The 22,614-nt window shown below is 43.2% G+C and overlaps 1 long non-coding RNA gene across 1 annotated transcript; it reads right to left on the bottom strand.

The window, feature by feature from the left end:
* Window positions 1–1,661: 1,661 nt before the first annotated feature.
* LOC114235122 (uncharacterized) lies at window positions 1,662–22,295 on the bottom strand. The gene is made up of 3 exons (XR_008556291.1): window positions 22,245–22,295; window positions 14,954–15,160; window positions 1,662–1,973 (listed from the first exon to the last, which is right to left on the bottom strand). It is a non-coding gene; the product is annotated as an uncharacterized LOC114235122 (long non-coding RNA).
* Window positions 22,296–22,614: the final 319 nt, after the last annotated feature.

Here is a 22,614-nt window from a genome sequence, read left to right on the forward strand (position 1 = left end):
AACATGCATGAAATGAGAGAAAAACAACACAGGGCATGGTAAGCTTGTATCACTCAAATTGTAGGTGCTGTAGGAACTCAAGGAGAGAGGAACCAATGAGGGCACAGCTTCTTGGACAAGAAGGACATGGACTTCACCTTGAAGGATTTGGGAGGACACTGCAGACCCAGAAGGGACACGAGCAAGGCTCAGGGATGGGGCTGAGGGTGGCCTGTGTGGGAATTAGCCTAGCAACCTAGTATTTGTTCTGACTGGCCAGGGCCTGTGCTATGCTAGTTGTTAAACATTGTGCATGTCATCACGGCATGAATACATTAAAAGCAGCTGAGTATCAGCCACAATAGATCTTAAAAATATTTCAGAGACTATCTTGGTGCAAATGACAGATATGCAAATATGCACAGCAGAAACGTTTATGCAAATGAAACATTTGGAAGCTACTTAAATGTTTGAAGGAGATTTTGTTTCTTTTCATCGCAGCTTTAACTGAAATATTTGGCAATGTATGAAAAGTAAAAGGAGGCAGCATATGTGGCGATGTTTCTGTCTGAGAAGCCAGAGTCGATCTCTAGGCGTACTGGCCGCTTCCCTGGCTTCTCTCTCCATGTTTGAAGTGAAGCCAGTCTCTGTCTCTGCTACCCCTACACTAAAGAATCCGAAAGTGCTCTCTGGCCTGCCCCACCCTGGCCCTCCTCAGGGTGAGGGAGCTGCCCCAGCACTGTCCTCCTCCTCAGCCTCCTTCACTCATGGTCCCCCCCTGCTCGTCTCGCCCTACTTTGATCTGACCCTCCCTTCATCACCATGGGTCTGGTTCTCTAAACATCCCTGGGCTTTGCAAAAATGACACCACAGAAGCCAAATAGATAAATAAACTCTGATCTTAGACCTCAATGAGCTCAAGCTTATTAGTCCCATGGGGATGTTTATCTTGGAGAAGTGCAACTTCAGATCTGGGTTCATTATTTGCGGAGACTGCCAAGTCAGTCCATGGTCAGGCTACGGGGTCAGGGCGAGTGGGGACAGTGCTGGCCCGGCGCTCAGGTAGAACAGGTTTGTTAGCAGCATCTCTCCCATGCGTCTGGCTTCTGGTCCAACTGAGAAATGAGACAAAAGCCTGTCTTTGATAGGACACTACACTAAACTATCAGCTTTATGGCTGATATTACTGATAAACATGACAGTGACATACATGGAACAATGGGCTTCCTAGTCCTGGAGCCCAGGATTATCCAGGTTTGACTAGCTGGTCATGGAAAAGCACTCTCCTGGTTCTAGCACTGAAAGCCTCCCTTTGGAGGAAACCCCTCAGCCTGAGCAATGCGGACAACTGGTCGCCCCAACTGGGCCAGTGCAGATGGCCCTGATAGCATGGGGGAAGGAAGATTGTACTTCCTGTGGGCAGCGCCCTCTCAGGAGGAAAGAGAGAAGACCTGTGCTATGTTAGCTAATTTCTCTTTCCAAACTCAGCAGTCAAATTTAGTCACTGGAGTACAAGAGTATTAAGCTAGTGGTTCTCTCAGCCTGTGGAAGGCGAGGGGGGGCGGGGCGGAGGGAACGGGGGAGACACATTAATTTGAACACCAACTATAATTAATATGACCAACACAAATGAATTCCCATGACAATCCCATGGGAATTAGTTGAAAGTCTGAACTATAGACTAATTCAAAAAGCAGTGTCATTTTATGAGTTTCATACAACTGGAACTAGGCTTTAGAAGTAACATTTAGTAATAAATGTATTATATTAAAACCTACATGATGTGACGGTGCTCTGTGGTTGGTAAGGCCATGTGGTCGGTTACTGCCATTGATTTGTGAGAAGAAGCAATGGCATGTGTTATTTCCTGTCTGAGCCTTCAATCTCTAGTGTGGCCACTTGGAGAACTCTTCCCACCCGTAGTCAGCAGCAGTGTTCCAGGCAGTGGTCGCTCTGACTGAAGACACGCCATACGTGCAGGGTTTCCAGCAGATCTACAATGGACATGGAGAAGAAAAAAAAATCTCTGTAGTTTTACAAGATAGAAATTTGGAGATGCTTGCTATCCTTTCATAACCAAGCCTCTCCTGTATCATAGCAACTACCTAAAGCATGAATAGAAAAAAAAAGATTAGGAGGAAATGTTAATAGTGATTGTCTCTCTGAGGTAGGACTTAAAGTCTTTAATTTCTGCCCCTTTATGCTTTCTGTACTTCTGAGTTTGTTTTACTAAATTTTTTTATTTATAATTTTAAAATTTTAAACAAAAACAGATGCTGTTAAACCACTGGCTTTAAAAAAGAGTGGAATGCCTCAAAAGTATATCACTTGTTTATGTGAAAACCGTATGTCATGATACTAGCTTGAATCTCAATTTAAAACATTCTTACTTAAGCTTAGTTCAAATTTCTGCTCCATGTCATACATATGAGGAAATACCTTCCCAAATAACTTCCTGAGAAGTCTATAAAACTTTTTGATTGCTAAGGAATGCTAAAGGAATTCAACTAGTTATGCATAATATCCAAAATATTTCCATCAATTCCTAACCTGAAAAGGAATTCAGAAATGTTTGACTTTTCTTTTTAAAAGGCACCAATAAATCTACACGTCAAAAAAATAAAATGGCAGGAAGTACTTGCTTCTTATTACTAAACTTTCTATCCACTGTTCTTTCTCCTTTTCTTCTATAGGATATACAAGGGAAAAGGAAGAGAAAGAGGGAGAGGTTGTTACGAAAAGCAGAAACTACAATATTGGGTAGTTAACTATAGGAGCAGGCTGTTCAAAGGTAGTGGCCAGAGTCATTACAAAGACCTGGACAAGGTCACACAGCTAGTAAGAGCTAACTTGCTGAAAATAGTCCACTACTGAACGTGTACACTTATCTTCCTAACTCAAGAAGAGTGGTGGGCAATACCTTTTTATAACATTGCATTGATTTTAGGTGTATAACATAATGATTTGATATATGTACACATTGCAAACTGATTATCGTAAATTTAGTTAACATCCATCACCACACACAGTTACAAATTGTGTGTGTGTGTGATGAGAGCTTTTAAGATCTAATTTATTACCAATGCAGTATCATTAGCTTTAGTCACCATGCTGTACATAAATCTCCAGGATTTATTCCCTTTATAAGTAGAAAGCAATTCTTTTTCTAATTCTCAATCAAACCTCTCCCTCAGAGTCTCTGCAGTTGCCCTCTCAAACCTTGGATCCTCCCATTCCTTCCTAAAGGTGAGGGCAGCTTTGCTTCCAGGAGAAGGTAATCTGGTGGACCTGCGGATTACAGTTTGTGTAGCAGATTATAAAAAATCTGTCAGAGAAGAGCTTTGATGAGGAAGTGCCAATTCTTGTGCAATGAACAATAGTGATTGCAGGTTAGGAACACGGTCTTTAGAATCACAGAGACCTACATTCTAGTTCTAGCTCTACAGCTATCTAGATATATAAGCCAGAAGCCCCGCTGAGCCTCCATTTTCTGATCTATAAAAATAACTGTACTACCTGGCCGGCATGGCTTAGTGGTTGAGTGTTGACCTATGAACCAGGAGGTTACAATTTGATTCCTGGTCAGGGCACATGCCCAGGTTGCAGGCTTGATCCCAGTAGGGGTTGTGCAGGAGGCAGCTGATCAATTATTCTCTCTCATCATTGATGCTTCTATATCTCTCTCCCTCTCCGTTCCTCTCTGAAATCAATATCTATAATAATAAAAGTGTAATATGCAAATCAACCGAATGACCAAACAGCAGAACAACCGTCAGGATGACCTTCTGGACGACCATGCTATGACACCCATTGGCGCCAGGCCAGCCAAGGCCAGTGCGATGTGATTGGTCAGGGGCCCAGCCATTGCCCCATGATCATCCTGCAGCGGGAGGCCCAGGCCACCGGCCAGCAGGGTGATAGATCCATCGTTGGGCTGCATGATTGTCCCAAAGAGGTAGGGCCAGGCTATCCGGCTAGCAGCACTGCAGTGGGTAGCCTGGACCTCCCTCCGTGGGGGCGATCCATCACAGAGCCCTGGCTGGGTGGGAGGGCCTACCTCTTTGGAGCGATCAATTGCAGGGCTCCCGGACAGTGAGAGGGCACAGGCCGGGCTGAGGGACTGCCCCCCGCCAAGTGCACAGATTTTATGCACCGGACCTCTAGTAATCAAAAAACTATATTTTAAAAAATAATAAAAATTAAAAATAAAAAAATAACAGTACCTGCCATAAAGACAGGCTGGGAGAATTAAATGTGACAATGCATATAAAATGCTTAGCATGGTGCCTAGAACATGGTAAGTGTTCAGTTAGCTGCTGTCACATATCTTTTAAAAAGCTGCTTCATAACATGGTGTTTAAATACCAGTGTCAGTAAAGCATTACCTGCAAATACAGTTAGTGCTATTTTAACACACAGAGTTTTTTAAGTGTTTTTTAAGAGGAAAAAGTAAGTTGTCATTTTTCTCACACTTTTATGACTATACTAGAGGCCTGGTGCATGACATTCATACATTTTTGGGGGGCAGGAGTGGGGGAGAGAGGTGTGTCCCGCAGCCCGGCCTTTGGCCTTTCGCATTCCGGGAGCCCTCGGGGGATGTCCAGCTGCCACAGAGGTGGGAGAGGCTCCAGAAACCACTGTTGCACTCACCAGGAGTGCAGCGCTCCCCCTGTGGGAGCACACTGACCACCAGGGGGCAGCTCCTGCATTGAGCATCTGCCCTCTGGTGGTCAGTGTTCATCATAGCAATTGGTCATTCTGCTGTTTGGTTGATTTGCATATTACTCTCTTATTATATAGGATTCTTCTGTTTGAATTTCATTAATTATGTCTGAGGTACCACCACTTCTGGGAGGCAGAATCCTTCTTTCCTTCCTTCTTTCCTTGCTTTTCTTCTTTTGTTTGCATTGAGGAAAACACTGCACTTCTTTAAAAATTAAAAATGAATTTCATACGTATCAAAGTAAGCTTCCAAAGAGCAGAGGGGTCTGGGAACATTTTTTTATTTTTTGGCTTGGGTGTCATAAGCATTGCTTTTTCAGTACTTTTTATACTCTTTATCCAGATTCTCCATGAAGAATAGATTTGCTAATAAACTAACATGGCAGACTAGACTCCTTTAAATATCAATCTTCCCAGTGATTCAGGCAGAAGTAACTAGCTCTGACTGACAAGGCAAATTGCACTCACATCATTTATTTCAACACATTTGTATTGAGTGCTTGGGTTCTCTGCGCAGACAACCTGTCCCCAGAGAAGATTTATGAATTGTTGGTCCTTCTGGATGTGCTTTAGTTTACACAGAGTACATTCAGACAAACGATTTAAGAAGCCCCTCGGTACCTGGCAGATAAACAAGTAAGTGTCTGTGGGTTGGGGGTGGGGGAGGGAGAGGTAGATGTTCCTGGAACATGGAACATGCCAATCTGTATGACTTGAACAAGGAGGCTGACCAGTTGAAGGGACCCAACAGGAGTAGAGACACATTGCATTGTTGGAGGCAAGCTTTCCTACTTCATAACTAGACACCTCACATGATCACAATTAGTCAAGAAGGTTCTCCTTGCAGCCTTTTCTTCCTCTCTCCTACCTAGAAATTTCTAGAACATCAGAGCTCCAAGGCACCTCAGGATTCACCACCAAAGACACCATTATCAGTAGTAGTAGCAGAACTCACAGTAGTATTTTATTTTTTATATATTTTATTGATTTTAGAGGAGAAGGAAGCAGGAGAGAGAGAGATAGAAATGTCAATGATGAGAGAGAATCATTGATTGGCTGCCTCCTGCATGCCCCCTACTGGGGTCCGAGCCCGCAACCCAAGCATGTGCCCTTGGCCGGAATCGAACCTGGGACCCTTCAGTCTGCAGGCTGACGCTCTATCCATTGAGCCAAACCAGCTAGGGCTCACAGTAGTATTTTAACTCAGACATTGTGATAATCTAACAGATGACTGGGCTGACTCAGCAGGCGTGTTCCAGATACGAGGTCCTTGACAGATAACCACAGCCTCTGGGCAACAGGCGACAACACTGCCACCTGATTGTGACCTAATTCAGCCAAAAGCAACAAATCTTGTTGCTTTTTTTAACTTGTGTGGCCATCTCACAGGTAAATATGATTTTGAAGAATCATTTTTAAATATTGAAATGAGCCCTGGCCAGTGTTTCTCAGTAGTTAGAGCATTGGCCTGTGCACCAAAGGGTTGCAGGTTCCATTCCCAGTCAAGGGCAGGTACCTGAGTTGCAGGTTTGATCCCCAGCCCCAGTCAAGGTGCATGCTGGAAGCAACCAATCGATGTGTCTCCCTCACATAGATGTTTCTCTCTCACTCTCTCTCCCACTCCCTCCCTCCATCCCTCTCACTCTCTCTAAAAATCAGTGGAAAAAATATCCTCCAGTGAAGATTAATTATATATATATATATATATATATATATACTATACACTGAGTGGCCAGATTATCATGATCTCTGAACATATAATAATCTGGCCAGTCAGTATATATATATATATATATATATATATTTATATATATATATTAGAGGACCGGTGCATGAATTCGTGCATGGATGGGGTCCAGCCAGCCTGGCCAGGGGGAGGGGACATGGGCAGTTGGCCGGCCTGCCTGCTGGTCGAACTCCTGGTAGAGGGGACAATTTGCATATTAGCCTTTTATTATATGGGATATACACTGAGTGGCCAGATTATTATGCTTCCAGAGATCATAATAATCTGGCCACTCAATACACACACACACACACACACACACACACATACACATACACATACATATACATATACATATACATATATATGAAAATTAACCAAGGTCACATGCCTAGTAAGAAAGCCAGGTCCATGCCCTAACCGGTTTGGCTCAGTGGATAGAGCATCGGCCTGCGGACTCAAGGGTCCCAGGTTTGATTCCAGTCAAGGGCATGTACCTTGGTTGCAGGCACATCCCCAGTGGGGAGTGTGCAGGAGGCAGCTGATCGATGTTTCTCTCCCATCAATGTTTCTGACTCTCTATCCCTCTCCTTTCCTCTCTGTAAAAAATCAATAAAATATATTTTTTTAAAAAAGCCAGGTCCTAGACTCTTCATCTGGGGTTATTTCTGCTGTACCACATCCAACAGGAAACAATGGACACTCAAACACCTTAGCACACTGAAGAAACAGCCAATTCAAATAGACTCACCTGGGTCTTCCAGCATTCATTAATCAACTTTTGAAGCCTTCTTAGGATAGCAAAATAATCCTAGAGAAACAGACCTCCAGTGAACACTGGCCCGCAGGTATGCCAAAATATCTGGGGAAACGGACCAAAGTACATCTCACCTTCAACTGGCCTGATGCCCACCGGGGATGGTGACTCGGGAACTCCACTTTGCTGTGATTAAACCTAACACAGCGTGTTGGCCACGGCGCCTCCAAGTGTCTGACAACTCCAGCCACCTCCACATTGTCCGTGCCCTCACCCCAGTTGTGACCCTTGCAAAGGACCAATGCCAAAGCTGCAGGAAGCAGTGTGTCCAATCCAGAGAAACTTTGTCACAGCTCATTAACCCTTCCATATCAGTCCCAGTCCGAGTCACCAAGTGAGATATGGGGGTGGGGCATGGAATACTCCATATTTCAGGCTCATTACTTTCATCCTTTATATAAACCTTCAAAGCCTAGCATTTGTCAGACCCTCAGCATAGCGATCATTTTAGAAAGAAAATGCAAACTTATATGTGGGGACTTCTTTCGTATGTAGGGGGTGGGGCATGCTTTCTGTATTTCTAGGGTTTTTGTCTTGGGGGTTTTGATAGATGGGAAGGGAGGGAGGGGAGCTGAGAGGAAATAGGGTAAAGGCCTTGAAGGAACCCAGAATCATAAACATGGACAGTTTGTGCCTTAAGATAAACAGGAACTAACTTGTATAATGTTAGTAAACAGTGACCCAGGCATGGGTCCGGTTGTATCCGTGATTATGATTAAATGAGGTGTCAATTTTGGCCTTATTGCATATTGAAAAGTGATTCTTCATACAACTCAATAGCAAAAATACAAACAATCCCATTTGAAAACGGGCAGAGGAACTGAATAGACTTCTTTTTTCAAAGACGTACAAATGGCCAATAGGTACATGGAAAGATGTACCACCAATCAGAAAAATACAATCAAAACCACAATGAGATATCACCTCATACATTGTTAGAATGGCTACCATCAAAAAGACCAGAGAAAACACATGTCAGTGAGGATGTGGAGAAACAGGAACCCTCATTCACTGCTGGTGGGAATGTAACCTGGAGCAGCCACTATGAAAAACAGTATGGATATTCCTTTAGAAATAAAAAATGGAACTATACCATATGATCCATCAATCCCACTTCTGGATATATAGCCAAAGGAACTGAAAACAAGATACCGAAGAGATATCTGCCCACCCATGTTCATTGCATTGTTCACAAGAGTCAAGACATAGAAACAACCTAAGTGTCCACAACAGGTGAATGAATAAAGAAAATGTGATAATGGAATATTATTCAGCCATAAGAAAGGCATTATGCTAAGTGAAATTAGCCAAAGGAAAACAAATACTGCATGGTATTACTTATTTTTGGAATCTAAAAAAAAAAAAAAAAGAGTAGAAACGAGGTCACGAAGGGTGGAGGAAACAGAGAGAAGTTGGCAAAGGGTACAAACTTTCAGCTATAAGATAAAAAGGTCATCTTATTTTAAAAGATGGAGCTAGCCCTGGCCTGTGTGACTCAGTTAGTTGAGCATTGTCCCATGCAACAAAAGGTCACTGGTTCATTCCCGTTCAGGGCACATGTCCAGGTTGTGGGCTAGATGCCCCAATCAGGGTGCATGTGGAGGCAGCCAATCAATGTTTCTTTCTCACGTCCATGTTTCTCTCTTCCTCACCTTCCTCTCTCTCTCAATTCAATAAAAACATTTTAAAAAATAAAATAACCTGACCGGTTTGGCTCAGTGGATGGAGCATCGGCCTGCGGACTGAGGGGTCCCAGGTTCGATTCCGGTCAGGGGCATATACCTTGGTTGCGGGCGCATACCCAGTGGGGAGTGTGCAGGAGGCAGCTGATCGATGTTTCTCTCTCATCGATGTTTCTGGCTCTCTATCCCTCTCCCTTTCTCTCTGTAAAAAATTAATAAAATATTTAAAAATAAATAAAATAAAACATGGATCTAATGCAAAACATGGTGACTATAGTTATACAATTGTATAATTCAAACTTGCTACGAGAGTAGAATTAAATGTTCTCACACAAAAAAAAAAAAATGAAGGAAGGAAGATACGTGAGGTGATGGATGTGTTAATTAACTAGATAAGGAGAATCCTTTCACAATGTATATGTATGCCAAATCACCACTTTAAATATTTTACAATTTTATTTGCCAATTATACCTCAATAAAACTGAAATTTTAAAAATTAAACAATTTTTAAAACGTTTTAAAGAAAGGTGATTCTTAAATTTGCCACTTTTAAAAAAACCTTACATGGATCTAACCAGACATGTTTAATTTAGAGGTCATAATAGAAAAGCAGGACACCCACGCCGTCTAAATTAACCATGAAGGAAGCAGCTCTTTTCTCTGCCCTGAGTCCAGCCACCTGCCAGAGGAACGCTGCAATTCCTCACTGTAAATTGTGAAGATGGGATTTTAATTCCATCTCAAATTAACTCTGAGTTGAAGCTTGCCTTTTTTTTAATGAGCCCTAAAAAATCACAGTTTACTTATAAAAAAATACTATTTGCAGTGTTAAATATTAAGAGGGGCATAGAGAAAATGTGTGGGTGCCCTAGAAAAATTGGGTTTTATCATGGAAGAACTAGACTTATTTACTAGAGAGCTATGAAATTAACCAACAGATCTGCCTTTGGAGAGTGCCTAATAATAATCATTTCAAACAAAAGGAGACAAAAACTAGGCTTTCGGTGGTGAGCACAACATAGTACATACAAGATGTTGAAGTATAATGTTGCATACCTGAAGCTTACATAATGTTATAAATCAATGATACCCCAATTTTTAAAATAAATTTAAATACGATTTTCTGGGGGGAAAGCCACAATTATGTAATAGGCACAAAGTTCAACTGAAAACTATGGCATGTATATTAAAACATTACCCGCCTAAGCCAGCTGTTTGGAGCTCCATTTTATGGACTAGTGGGCAGTTGGCACTAAAGCAGAAGCCATCCTGCTTCAAGTCCAAGATCACAGGCAGACACCAGGAGGTACATCAAAGACTCAGACTCTGGTTTCTGAGCCTAGTACTTGATCCCTAAAACTCATCGGTGTGACCTCTATAAACCAAGGAATGCCCTCCTTGCATGTTCTTACTTCCCAGCTATGAATCTCTCTTGTGATAGTTAATTTTATGTGTCAATGCAACCAAGTCAGGGGATGCCCAGATAACTGGTTAAACATCATTTCCAGGTACATCTGTGAGGTGTTTCCGGAAGAGATTAGACTGACTAAAGCAGACTGTCCCCCCTCCATGTAGGTGGGCCTCATCCAATCTGATGAGGGTCCAAATACACAAAAAGGTGGAAGGAGGGAGAATTCACTATTTGCCTCTCTGTATGCCATCAGGCCTCCTGTTCTCAGGCCATTAAGCTTGGACTGAGCTACAACATTGGCTTTCCTAAATCTCCAGCTTACAGACAGAAGGTCCTGGTACTTCTCAATCTCCACAATTGCATGAACCAGTTCCTCAGAATATACCAAATCCCCCATTCTCTCTCTCTCTCTCTCTCTCTCTGTCTCTGTCTCTCTCTCTCTCTCTGTCTCTCTCTCTCTCTCTCTCTCTCTCTCTCTCTCTCTCTCTGTCTCTCTCTCTCTCTCTGTCTCTCTCTCTCTCTCTCTCTCTCTCTCTCTCTCTCTCTCTTCCTCTCTCTCTCTCTCTCCATATGTATGTATAGCTGACCCTTGAACACCTCCAGTTTGAACTGAGCAGGTCCACTTATAGGTGAATTTTTTTCAATTGACCCATAAGTTCAAAACTGAATTTTTCAAGAATCAACTTCAAGGTTAAGAATCTGTGTATGTGGAGAAATGTCTGTAGTTATATGTGGATTTTTGGCTGTGCAGGATGTTGGCACACCTAACCCCCACATTGTACAAGGGTCAACTGTGTGTAGCTAGGTAACTAGATGGCATATTATAGATAGATAGATAGATAGATAGATAGATAGATAGATAGATAGATATAGATAATTTTCATGATATCATCTCTGTTTCTTTGGAGAATTCTAATACAACTTCCCAAAGTAAAATAAAAAGCAATACACTTCCCAGACTGCTTTGTAGCACAGTTAAGGCAAGTGACCAGTCAGCTCCACCCAAAACTTGGATGTAGAAGGTGGTTGCCTGTGCAATGGCTGAGTGCAGGCAGATAAATTTGGGGGCAAGTGTGGGGGTGGAGATATTTGGTTCTGGGACAGCTACAGTGGAGCTTCTGGATCCAGTCTCAAATATGATTTGTGCCAGGTGGAGGGTGGTGGCAGCAGTGGTGTTTTTGCTAGAACAGCTCTGTGGTGTGGCTCCTAGCTGCTGTCCTGGATGCATTGTTCTCAGTTGTATAACATCCTCTCTGGCTATGTAGCCCTTCCAGAGATTTCGTAAGGTACATAGCATTCTTTAATAAATCCCTTTCTGCTTAAACTAGCTGGAGTGGATTCTGTTATTTGTAAGTAAGGGCCTTGACTGGCAGAAATGATGGTTTACTTGTCAAGACTGGAGTTAGCTGGTATGGAGCATGGCACCCAGGAGCGATAATTATCATTTCAGAGACTCATGGGAGGATCCTGGCAACTCTCAGTACTGCCTCTACCCACTGGCTGCTGGTGCTTGAGGAATGACCTCAATGAGAACAAAGCCTTTATTTCTACAGTCAAGAATAAGGGTTAGAATGCAGATATTTTTGGTAGAAATGACACTGACGTAACATAAAACATTTTTAAAAGGAATGCGATCCCTTCTCAAGAGCAGGTTGGAAGAGGGCTAGTGGAAGTATGAAGCAACTGAGTGAAGTAAGGATGAGCAGAAAGGAAGGACACAGAAACCAAAGAGAAGGCAGGAGCACAAACAGATTTCATTTGCTTTTCTATTTGGCCTGAAATGTGAAGAAAAAAACTGAAAGTAAATATGTCAAAATGTCAGTAGTTGTTATCATCAGGTAGGAAATGAGCAATACTTCTTCTACATCTTTTTTTGTTTGTTTTTGCTTTGGGTTTTGTTGGTTGGTTGTTTTGTGGGTTTTTTTGAGAAGATAAATATTTAATATGTAATCAAACAAGTAGCCATTGAACCAATGCCTCCAATCTTAATGAAAGTAAAGTTAAAAATGAAGCATAACAAAAAGACAAATGCTAGTTTTTATATATAATTTTGGAAGGAAGAAGTTATTGCCACAAACAATAAGAAATCCAGAATCTACATATGAAAATATTGATAAATTCGATGATATATTTCACTTTTTCTACATCTTTATAATGTTACTTCCCAAACATTTCATAATGCATATCCAGTGCTTTTATAACAAGATTCTAAAGTAGTATTTAATAATAGGTTGGTCTAAGTCTCATTACATCAAAGCAATTAGTTGTTAACTATTTAGACTCAGAAGAGAGCTTTGAAGTCATTTAGCCTAACTCCCCATAGACAGGAGCACCCCTAACCAGCCAGACCTCCATGACCTGCACCTGAGTTGGAGGGCTCAGGAGGGGGAGACTCTGGCCAGCAGACACTGACTCTTCCTTTCCCAGAGTTCCCTCACACAGAGGACAAGCCCTGCTTCTTCTCCCCAAGACTCTGCCTCAGATGTTTGAAAACACCTTTCCTGTGGGTTCTTAGGTTTTCTCCAACTTAAACATCCTTGGTTCCTTCAGCAATTTCTTAACTGTCTTCTTAAGCCTTAGTTACTCTCAGATTTATCAATGTCCTTCTTAAAATGTGGCACGTATGATTGAACAAAAGTTGCTTTCAGACCAGGATAGAGTATATTGTTCTTGATCTAACATTGACCATCAAATATAGCTTTCCTTTCCTTTCTTTTCTTTTTTTCCCCTCCCCTCTCTTTTCTTCCCCTGTCTCTGCCCCCTCTTCTTTCTCTCTCTCCCTCCCTCCTTCTCTCCCTTCCTTCCTCTCTGTCTCTCTCCCTCTCTATCCCTATCTCTGCCTCTATCTCTCTATATATCTCTCTAGGCAAAAATGCTGTCTTTGATTGAAGTAGACATCCTCATAAAAGCAACTTCTATTTTTATGAGGATCTCAAACAATGTAAAAGATTTAAAAAATAGATATAGAGATAATAGATGAATGATAGAAAATAGGTAGATAGATTATTGATAGATAGATAGATAGATAGATAGATAGATAGATAGAGCACTGAGCCTTCCAAACTATGAAAGAGGCATGACAACAAGCTTCAAATTCCCATCCCAAACTCTAGGACCCCCTCATCCCATGTGCAGAGTCCTCCTTCCCTCCTTAAGTCCTCTCCTCACTGCAGAACAAACTCAGGCTTATATCTATTAAAAAAAAAAAAAAAACAACTATCCTCTCTTCTCAACATATCTAGCAGGGAATGCATTTCCTGGAGTTTGGCTCTATTTTCCAAGGTGACAGGTGTTTTATGTTTGTTTTTCTTTTAATTCCTACCAATATGCCTATGGTCAATAATAGTTTTCTATACCTTAATCCAAGAGTATTTGCATTTTAGCAGAGAATAATACCTTTGCCCACAAGTCATACAGATCTAGGCAAATTGTAGAGGTGAGAAAGAAATAATAACTCTTACAAATGGAATATTATAATTTCCATGTTATAGATTTTTAAAGTTATATTATTAAAATTGTAGGGGTGTTGCCAGAGATCAACCCACTCGTGAGTGGCAGAACTGAAGTCCCAACGACTGTTAAACTCTGCACAGTATTGCCTAGCCCCTCCGGGTCAGTCACTGCAGCCACTGCCTCCAGATCCCATCCCTGCCCCCATTAGCACCATCCCCTTTCTCCCAACACAGCAGCTAAAGAGCTTCATTGTCTTCCCTCTTCCCAAATTGAAGACTGCTCTCAATTCCTTTTTTGTACAAGAGTGTTAAACACCAGTATGTATTAGCTGTCCAGTAGGCTGTACATAAAAGAGATTGAAGTGATTATAATACAACACTAAAGTCCATTCTAAATATCAGGCTGGAGCAAGGGAGAGTTCCTCTAAAATCACACCATGTTTTCCTCCTTTTATTAAAACTGACTCTGCCAATAGCCTAGAGATTAAGAATTTTGAGCAAAGTTGTAAATTCTAGGAGAGCTATCTCTCACTCACCTCCTGTAATCCCAGCATCTAACACATTGGCAAGCAAATGGTAAGACCTCAAATAAACACTTGCCAACCCCTGCCTTTGAAATGTTCTACAGGCCTGATGTATCATCCTAAAGCCCCATACATCCTGATGCTGAACCTTCAGGAAGGAGAGGCCTGTGCTGGATGAGAACCCATGTGAATCTATGCTCTAAACCTGACTTACACTACTGACAAAAGAAACAAAAGGTTAGAGAACTCTCATTAAACTTTGGGGTGCCTTGGCACAGTCCACAGGCATGTAATCATAGAAAGCCTTCTATGAGGCCAGCCAGCACTGGGAGAGAGACTGAGAGTATCAGGATAAATAAAACAGGGACCCTGCTCTCAAGAAGCTCACAGTAAAACATTAAAGGATCACTGTATGTGTCAACATTAAGTGGAACCCCTCTTCCCCCTTTTCATGGAGAGGGCATTTTGAAACTAAGAAAAATCTAGTAAAATCTGTTGCCAACTGGTCAAGGCTTGAGGGCATTTGTAACTACCATAGTAGAACGCTGCTTAACAAACTAATGGTAGGTTTTATTGGTTTTGCAAGATACTGGAGAAGGAATAGACTTTCCTCAAATAAGCCTTAACTGTGTTGCTTACCTTGGCAAGGTGAGCTTGGTTTTAGTTTAAACTGGTGGGGAGATCACACTGAAACTTGAGCACACACTTCCACCCATATTTGGAGAATTAGAGCCCATCTTCACTCCAACCAGCGGTAGCAATAAAAAATTGGGACAACTCCATCAGCATCCAGCCAAAGCAAGAGGCGCTCCAATCTGTAAAGCACAGGAGGGCAGGGCACACTTCCTGTGGGGCAGGGTGGGGCTGTGAAAAGAAATGGGAGCACAGGCTTAGGGGACATTAAGAAGGCAATGGAGGAGATGATAGGTTGGGAGACAGGAAGCAGCCACATTGGACATCCTCTTTTCAAAGTCTTCCATTTGTCACGCCCTTCCCGGGCATGGACAAGGGAACACGCAAATTAGATACAGATATAATCTCCATTCAGTTTGCTTTGTCCTGTTCTTTTGATAGCTCTACAGCCCCTAATAAAAGACTTCTTATTTTTCCTCTGTGGTACAGTGTTTGTTCTGAAGAAGATTGAAAAAACTCTAGGAAGACATGGAAACTGCCCCCAGTCACATTGGAGAGCCCAGGCTGGAGGGGCATCCGTTTCTTACCCCTCAATGTCCACCTCTCCGCAAGGCAAAGTCACCATTTATTAGTGACAGCTGCTTAGGAAAGCCCTGTGTCCAAGAGACAGTAAGACTAGATTCCCAGGTAATCCTTCATGCATTAATAACAGTTAAAAAGGGTGAAAAGAGATCCCTCCTACACCCAGATTATATAAAATATTGTGGTAGAGACAATAATGTAGATGCAAAATAATAAGAATATCTACCATTTCCTAAGGGCCTACTATATATCTGGCACTATAAATACATTATATAAGATAACCCTTCCAGTATCCTCATAAATTAAATAATATTATCATCCCCAAAACTGAGGCTCAAAATTGAAAGTATCTTGTCCAAGGCCCCAGGGCTCCTACTTTCATCCAGGTGAGTCTTCCTCAAACGTCCTTGTTGTTTTTATTACACCAAGTGTCTCATGTATACAGATACTGGAGGACTCTGGGCAGAAGCAGCCTAAGGGCTCAAGCAGGGCTTCCTGGAGAAGGTTCACCTGAACTGGATCTTAAAGGATGAGTATGAATTATTCAAAGGAGGGTCAGGCGAGGGAAAGGGACCATCTTCACAGAGTGGACAATCTAAGCAAAAGTAAGAGCCTGGCATGGGCTGAGAATGCTGAGGTAGCTGGTATTGTTAGAGCATAACCGTGCGGTAGGTGGGAAGGAAGGAAGGGCTGCTGAGGCAGAAAGGGCTGGAGAGGCTAGTTTGGGCTGAGCTTGCATTCTGTGTTGAGAAGCTTGAACTTTCTCCTGTAGACAATGTGGAGCTATTAGTGTTTTAAAGAGATCACCAGGACAGATGTGTGAAGAGTGGATTTAACAGGGACAAGATTAAGGCAGAGCGAAGTCAAGAAATTGTTACAATAAAAATTTTGAAAGTTAACAATTAGGTTGTCCATAACAGGAATGGAGATGAGGGAACAAATTCAAAAATTAATTAGAAAGAAAACTTGTCAGGTCTTGGGGATTGTATAGATGTGTGTGAGAGAGGGACACACGTGGCCTTCAAGTTCCTGGGGATAGAGCTGGTTTATGGAGATGAATCAAGTGTTGAAGAGGTTGAGTTGGGGTGTCTGTGGGAACGCAAGTAGAGATGCAGTGGAATATGTACACCTGGTGCTCCCTAAAGAGACCTGGAAGTTGCCTGCCTCTAGGTGGTAACTGAAGTCCTGGGTCTGGGTGAGCTCTTCCTGGAACAAAGGCAGTGGGCAGAGGACAGGACCCAAGGAAACACAAACACTGACAAGGTGGACAGAAGAAGAGGAGCTCCTGAAGGACACGGTTTCTAAATGATTGGAGAGGTATGAGAAAAATCAGGAGATTGTAGAGTTCTGGAAGCCAAAAGCACCATACTTTAAGAAAGTAAGAGTCATGAATACTGTTAGATTCAGAAGAAAGCCAAAGAAAACTCAGGACATACACAAAAATCCTTTGGATACAGCCATTAGAAAGACATGGTTGCCATCAAAAAAGCAATGTCAGTGACAGTCTTCAGAAGAGGGAAGTGGCTAAGGTGGGGGGGGGGCGGTCAGAGATCAAGGGAGAATTTGGGGGGCCTTGGTGTTTTTAGAATGAGAAAGAATTAACTATGTTTATGGACTGAGAGGAAGGAACTGTTGAGAGAGAATGACTGAAGACAGTAACCAAGCTTGGGAGAATCGAGGAGGGGGGTGATTAAGACAGCAGTGCCAGCTGTGATAGATATGGCCAAAGCCACTGGCAAAGCTGTTGAACCTGAACGTGAAGCACAAGTAAGCTCTACGACTGCAGAAAATAGCAAGGTAAGTATAGCTGGGGAAAAGTTGGAAAAGTTTACAAGAAAGTCATGCCTTTTGGCCTCAGTTTTTCTTGATAACATAGGAAGTAAGCCCTTGTGAATTTGTAGGTTGTTAATGCACCCAATTGTATGATTAGCTCCTGCAGGGCTCAGGAGGCAGGGAATGGGGTGGGGGAAAGGTGGGATGCTGTGAAGTAAACCCTGGAAGATACTAAATGTTGGGAGTCAAAGAGTAAATTTAAGAGGCTCCATGTGGAACAGTTCCAGAAGATGACAAACTTCATTTGACTAGAATCCCACCTCAAGAAAATACCATCCTAAGATTCCCAGCCTGACCTTAGTCCTGGAGAAAGACAAGATTCTTAGAAACACCCTGTCCTTGAGTAAGCTGAGCTTAGTCATGCCGATCAGAAGCTGCTAGCTTTGAGTTAGCCATTTAAAAAGTATTAAACTGAGAGGACTGGTTGGATTCCAGTCAGCTCAGCAGCACAGAATCTCCCTCCTCTCTGGCATCTGTAGAATGTGTTTGCTTATCTTCCATGCTGGGAGTTCCTTGGGGCCAGATTTAGGCAATGCTTTACACTTTACCCTTCTCCCCACCTCATCTGGAGGTCTGTTTCTCTTCCAATAAAAGAAAACATTTCTGCATCAGAGTTTTTAAATCAAACTCTTAAAACCAGGTGGTTCCATGCCTATCATCCATCCTAGACCTCCACCCACAGTGTATCCTCCTTTGCTCCACAGTTGACTCATCTGCTTCCTGCTAACCTCCCTCCCAATACTACACCCCCTGGAAACCCCATCTACATCTTTGAAAGGTGCTCCTTCCATCAACTTGCCTCATCGATACCCTTGTCAGGATATCGTTTTCCTCCTAGCCCTCTAGAACATGGAGTACACACATTTCCATGTCCCATATTCTAGATTTGTCCAGCTTTTCATTATTAGTTTTGATCCTCCCTTTGGACTCTCATGCTCTCTGGTTCTACCACTCTCTGCCTCTCCTCATAGAACTCATGTCCTCACCGCCTAGTAATTCTCAGGACACTCATCAGACTTTGGAAACTGGCTATCTCCACCTTAGGCACTGCAGTGATCCCGGGGGACAACCCACTCAGAACCCTTGCCTCAAGGGAAATGCCAAAATGTTAGCCTCTTAGACTCTAGAACCTACCTCCAGTGAAAACACCTTTTCCTTGAAGCTCCCTTGCTCTCTCTTCCTACTCTACTCTCCAGCTTCACACAGTGCCCCAGGCTCTTGAAGCTTTTTCTCCAAGTCTGTTCACACTTCTCCACTTCACCTCCTCCCTTGTCTAGTCTAGACCCTGTGCAGCAGAATGTCAACCCCTTCTCACCATCACCCTCAGCTTCTTTGTCCTATCTTTGTTCAATGCTCATCTAGCAAACCCCAATATCCCAACCAGGCATGTTCCCCAGGTTTGCAGAGATTACTAGAGAAAATTCACAACTGGAAAGATTTGTCAAGTGCATGATTTCCATTCTCACTGATATCTGCTCCAGGGCCCATCATCTCGGTAATAATGATCCCAACATTTTTAATACTAATACTAACCCTAACTTTAACACTCTCCTCAAACCATCTCCATAACAAGGTCTTCACTCTGACAACATTATGCCTCTTATTTTACAAAGAAAATCGATGCCCTTGAGTGGGAGCTCTCTGTTTCCCAGATGTGTCTGTGTCCATACCTACCCTTCCTTCCCTGGACTTTTCTTCTAAAGTCAATCTACCTACCTCTGCTTTAGATCGTATGCCTGCAGCATTAATTCTCTTTTTCTTTTTTTCTGTGTTGTTTGTCTTCCCCTTAGAATATAGCTTATAAATGCGCCTGAGCCTCTCCCATCTTAAAAAAAATAGAAGTCGCCATGACTCAAGACCCCACTTCCAGTTGATGGTCTTCACAACCTAGGTGTGCAATAAACATTCCTCACTTCCCATTTTTTAATCAAAGTAATGCATAAGCATAGCTTTTAAAGTCAAAAAATGCTATAAGGCTTCATAATTTTTAAAATATTTTTCTGTAAACCCCATTTTTTCTAAATAGCCTATGTATACTCTATTTTAACTTTTTAATTTTTGAGATTATCTTTTATCTTCCTACCATGGAAGATGAATGTTCAGTTCTCTTTATCAGCCCCTCATCATCCCCCACCAGGCATACAAACAGATCTTTCCCCTCCCACTACCTTCCCCATATAATTACATCTAGTTAGTGGTAAAATTATTATTCAATATTTATGTTAATATGTCTATATATTTTTCATACATTGTATGTGTACTTTGGCTATGCTTTTCCTTGTACACATTTTGTTTTACATAATTACCTCTCTTTTTTCAATCTTTCTGTGTACCTATCTCTAATTCAGCCCCTCACTTTCCAAAAAAAAAAAACAGGAAATCTACTACTTGAAATGTTCTTCTCATATAATCCTTCCATCGTCACTTTCATATGGAAGGACTTCTCTCCAGGCCATTACCCAACTGCTGTCCTTTGCTGCCCTTCACCATCATCCCACTAATTTCCTTTACTTTCCTAGGTTTTATTGCCTCTAATTCCCAGATTCTAAGTGTTCCTATTTCTTGGTTTACATTTGCATTTTGGTGCAAAGCATCCTACAATAGTTTTTCTGAAAAGGGATGCAAGGAAGGCACTTTTTTTTTTTTTTTTTTTGAGACCTTCACTCTTAACTGATCATTTTGTTAGGAGCAACGCTCTAGGTTGGAAATCATTTTCCCTCAGAATGTTGACGGCGTTGCTACACCATCTCCAAGTTGTTGAGAAGTCTTATGCCATTCTGACTCCTGGTCCTTTGTATATAACCTGCTGCGTTCCTCCCTGGTAGCTTTAGGGAAGTTCTATCTTCAGGATCCTGATATTTCATAATAATGTGCTTTGCATGAGAACTGTTCTTCATTAATTATGCTAGCCATTCACTGGTCCCTTTCAGACTAGAAATCCAGGACTTCAGAAATATGCTTCCCATTTCTTTGATAATTAATTCCCTCTATTTTCTTTCTTCTTTCTTTCTGAGGCTCCTAATAGTCACATGTTGGACCTTCTGGACTGATTCTCTACTTTTCCCATCTTTTCTATTTTTCCTAACTTTGTCGTTTAGCTCGACACCCTGGGAGGTCTTCTCAACATTACCTATAGACTTGGAATTTCTGCTATCACATTTTAACTTCTGAAAGCCCCTTTCCATTCTCTGAATGTTTCTTTATGTAACACTGTTTTTATTTCATAGATGTATTTCCTCTTAACTCTTGGATGGCATTAATCAGTGTATTTTAAATTTTTATTATGTCCCCTACATTGCCTTTGTCTTTCCATTCACTAATTTGTCAGGGTCTCCATCTTAACCATCATAATCCTGCCTCAAATCTTCAGTGAGGCTTAGCCCCTTCTTTTCTGACCTAATGCTGAGGAACTAAACATTCATTAGAGGTTCTTTATGCACGGGCAGGCCTAACTGCCTGGCAAACTCCACCAGAGTTTCAGGGGGATCCATCATTCTGTTCGCTCTTTTGCCTGGAGCACCAACTCTCCCAGAACACCATGTCCAGTCCCCTCACCTGGCTGCCCACACTGAGCGGGCTCAGCAGGAAAAGGGGCTGAGGGGTCTCACTGCTCAATGTGCAAAGTGCCCCCTTTCAGCACGTTGCCAAGTGTCAGAATACATCACAGTCTTGGCGGGGCGGGGGGAGAAGCAGCAGGCGGAGGGGCAGCTGCCTGGTGACCTGGACAATGAACATGAGCACCTGTGTCCTTTGTGCAAGCTTTCCAGCAGCAGCCTTTCTGGTTTTTGCCTCCTCCTAGTACCGCGCCTTCCAGAGGTGCCTGGTTCCTCTGATTCCAAAGCTTTTCGAGGTTTGCACAGCAAGAAAGGGCATGTTCCTCATTGATTTCACCCCACCCCACTCCCACAGACAGGTGTTGGCTTTCTCTGAAGGAGAAGAAGGAAAGGAGGGAGGGAGGAGGAAAAGAGGGAAGAGAAGGGGGGGAGAAAGAAAAGAAAGGGCGAAGGGACGCAGCGAGAAAACATTTTTGAGCCTCTCTTATGCACCAGACCCTGTTTGTGCTGGGTTCTTTTCATAAAGAAACATATTGTAATCCAACAACCCTCTTGGGTGGATACTGGTATTATCATTCACATCATACTCTTGCGGAAACATTGTCCAGAGACTACTTAGCGAGCCCATGATCACACAACTGTGAGTGTCTGCATTCAAACCTCAGGCTCTGTGATCCCCAAGACCGGTGCTCCTTTCCCTATCTCATGCTGAGAGCTATTTGTAGGCCTGGGGTCTATAGGCTACCCCAAAGGCCATACAGAGAAGGCACCCTATGCCCTCCCTTCCATCCCGTGGGTCCCCCCAAGCCTTGCGAGCATTCTAGGGCAGTCGGTGGAGTATTTTACATTCTCCCTGGAAAGAGACCAAGGCGCTGTGTTCTCAGCTGCTTGGGCTGAGATCTGAAGGCCAGACCCTGGCGCTGACGTCACTCGGCGTGCCCTCCGCTTCCACCAGGCCGTTTATGCTGGCACCGCCGAGAGCAAGGCTGGCGGGAAGGGGAGCAGCCCAAACAGGATTAATAAGAGGCAGCTGGGCTTTAAAAGCCTTCTTGACAATGTAAAGAAACGAAGTCAGATGTTTTTGGAACAGACTTTGAAATGAACTTGTCCAGCTCCTCGTCTCTCTCTATTGCCACTTCCCCACTTCCTCCCACGCGCGTGAAGCCAGGATTTCTGTTGCCCTTTCAGCATCTCGGATGATAACCCGGTGGCTAAGGTCAGATGCTGGCGGGAGGAACCGAGTGTCCCAGGACTGAACTGCACCCACGGCCAACAATTCAGCAGCCCCTCACCCTCCGCTCACCCTCCAAGCGCCCTCAGCCCCTCACCTGTCACCCCCTAATCCCTGCCCTGCTGGTCAGCGGTGGTCAGTGTCTGAGCGGACAGAGAGGAGGTGGAGAAGCCGCACGTCAGAGCGCACTGTGCGTCGCGGTGCGATGGGCCCTTGGTAGGGGAGGCCTTTGTGACACGGTGTTCCAGGCCGGCTGTCCCCACGCAACACTGGAACCTTGTAAGGCCCCTGCACCCCGCACACGTTCCGCCCTCTTGACCGCAGCCAGGAGGCAGAAGTGGCCAACAGCGGGGCCATCAACCAGAGGTGGTATTGAGAGCTACCACCACCAGCTACCGGTGGTGATACACTAGGCTCAGGAGTTGTCCAGGCGGGCCTGCTGGGTCCCAGGAGCCCAGTTCTCCTAC

This window comes from Eptesicus fuscus, chromosome 6 (assembly GCF_027574615.1).
Source record: "Eptesicus fuscus isolate TK198812 chromosome 6, DD_ASM_mEF_20220401, whole genome shotgun sequence".
NCBI lineage: Eukaryota > Metazoa > Chordata > Mammalia > Chiroptera > Vespertilionidae > Eptesicus > Eptesicus fuscus.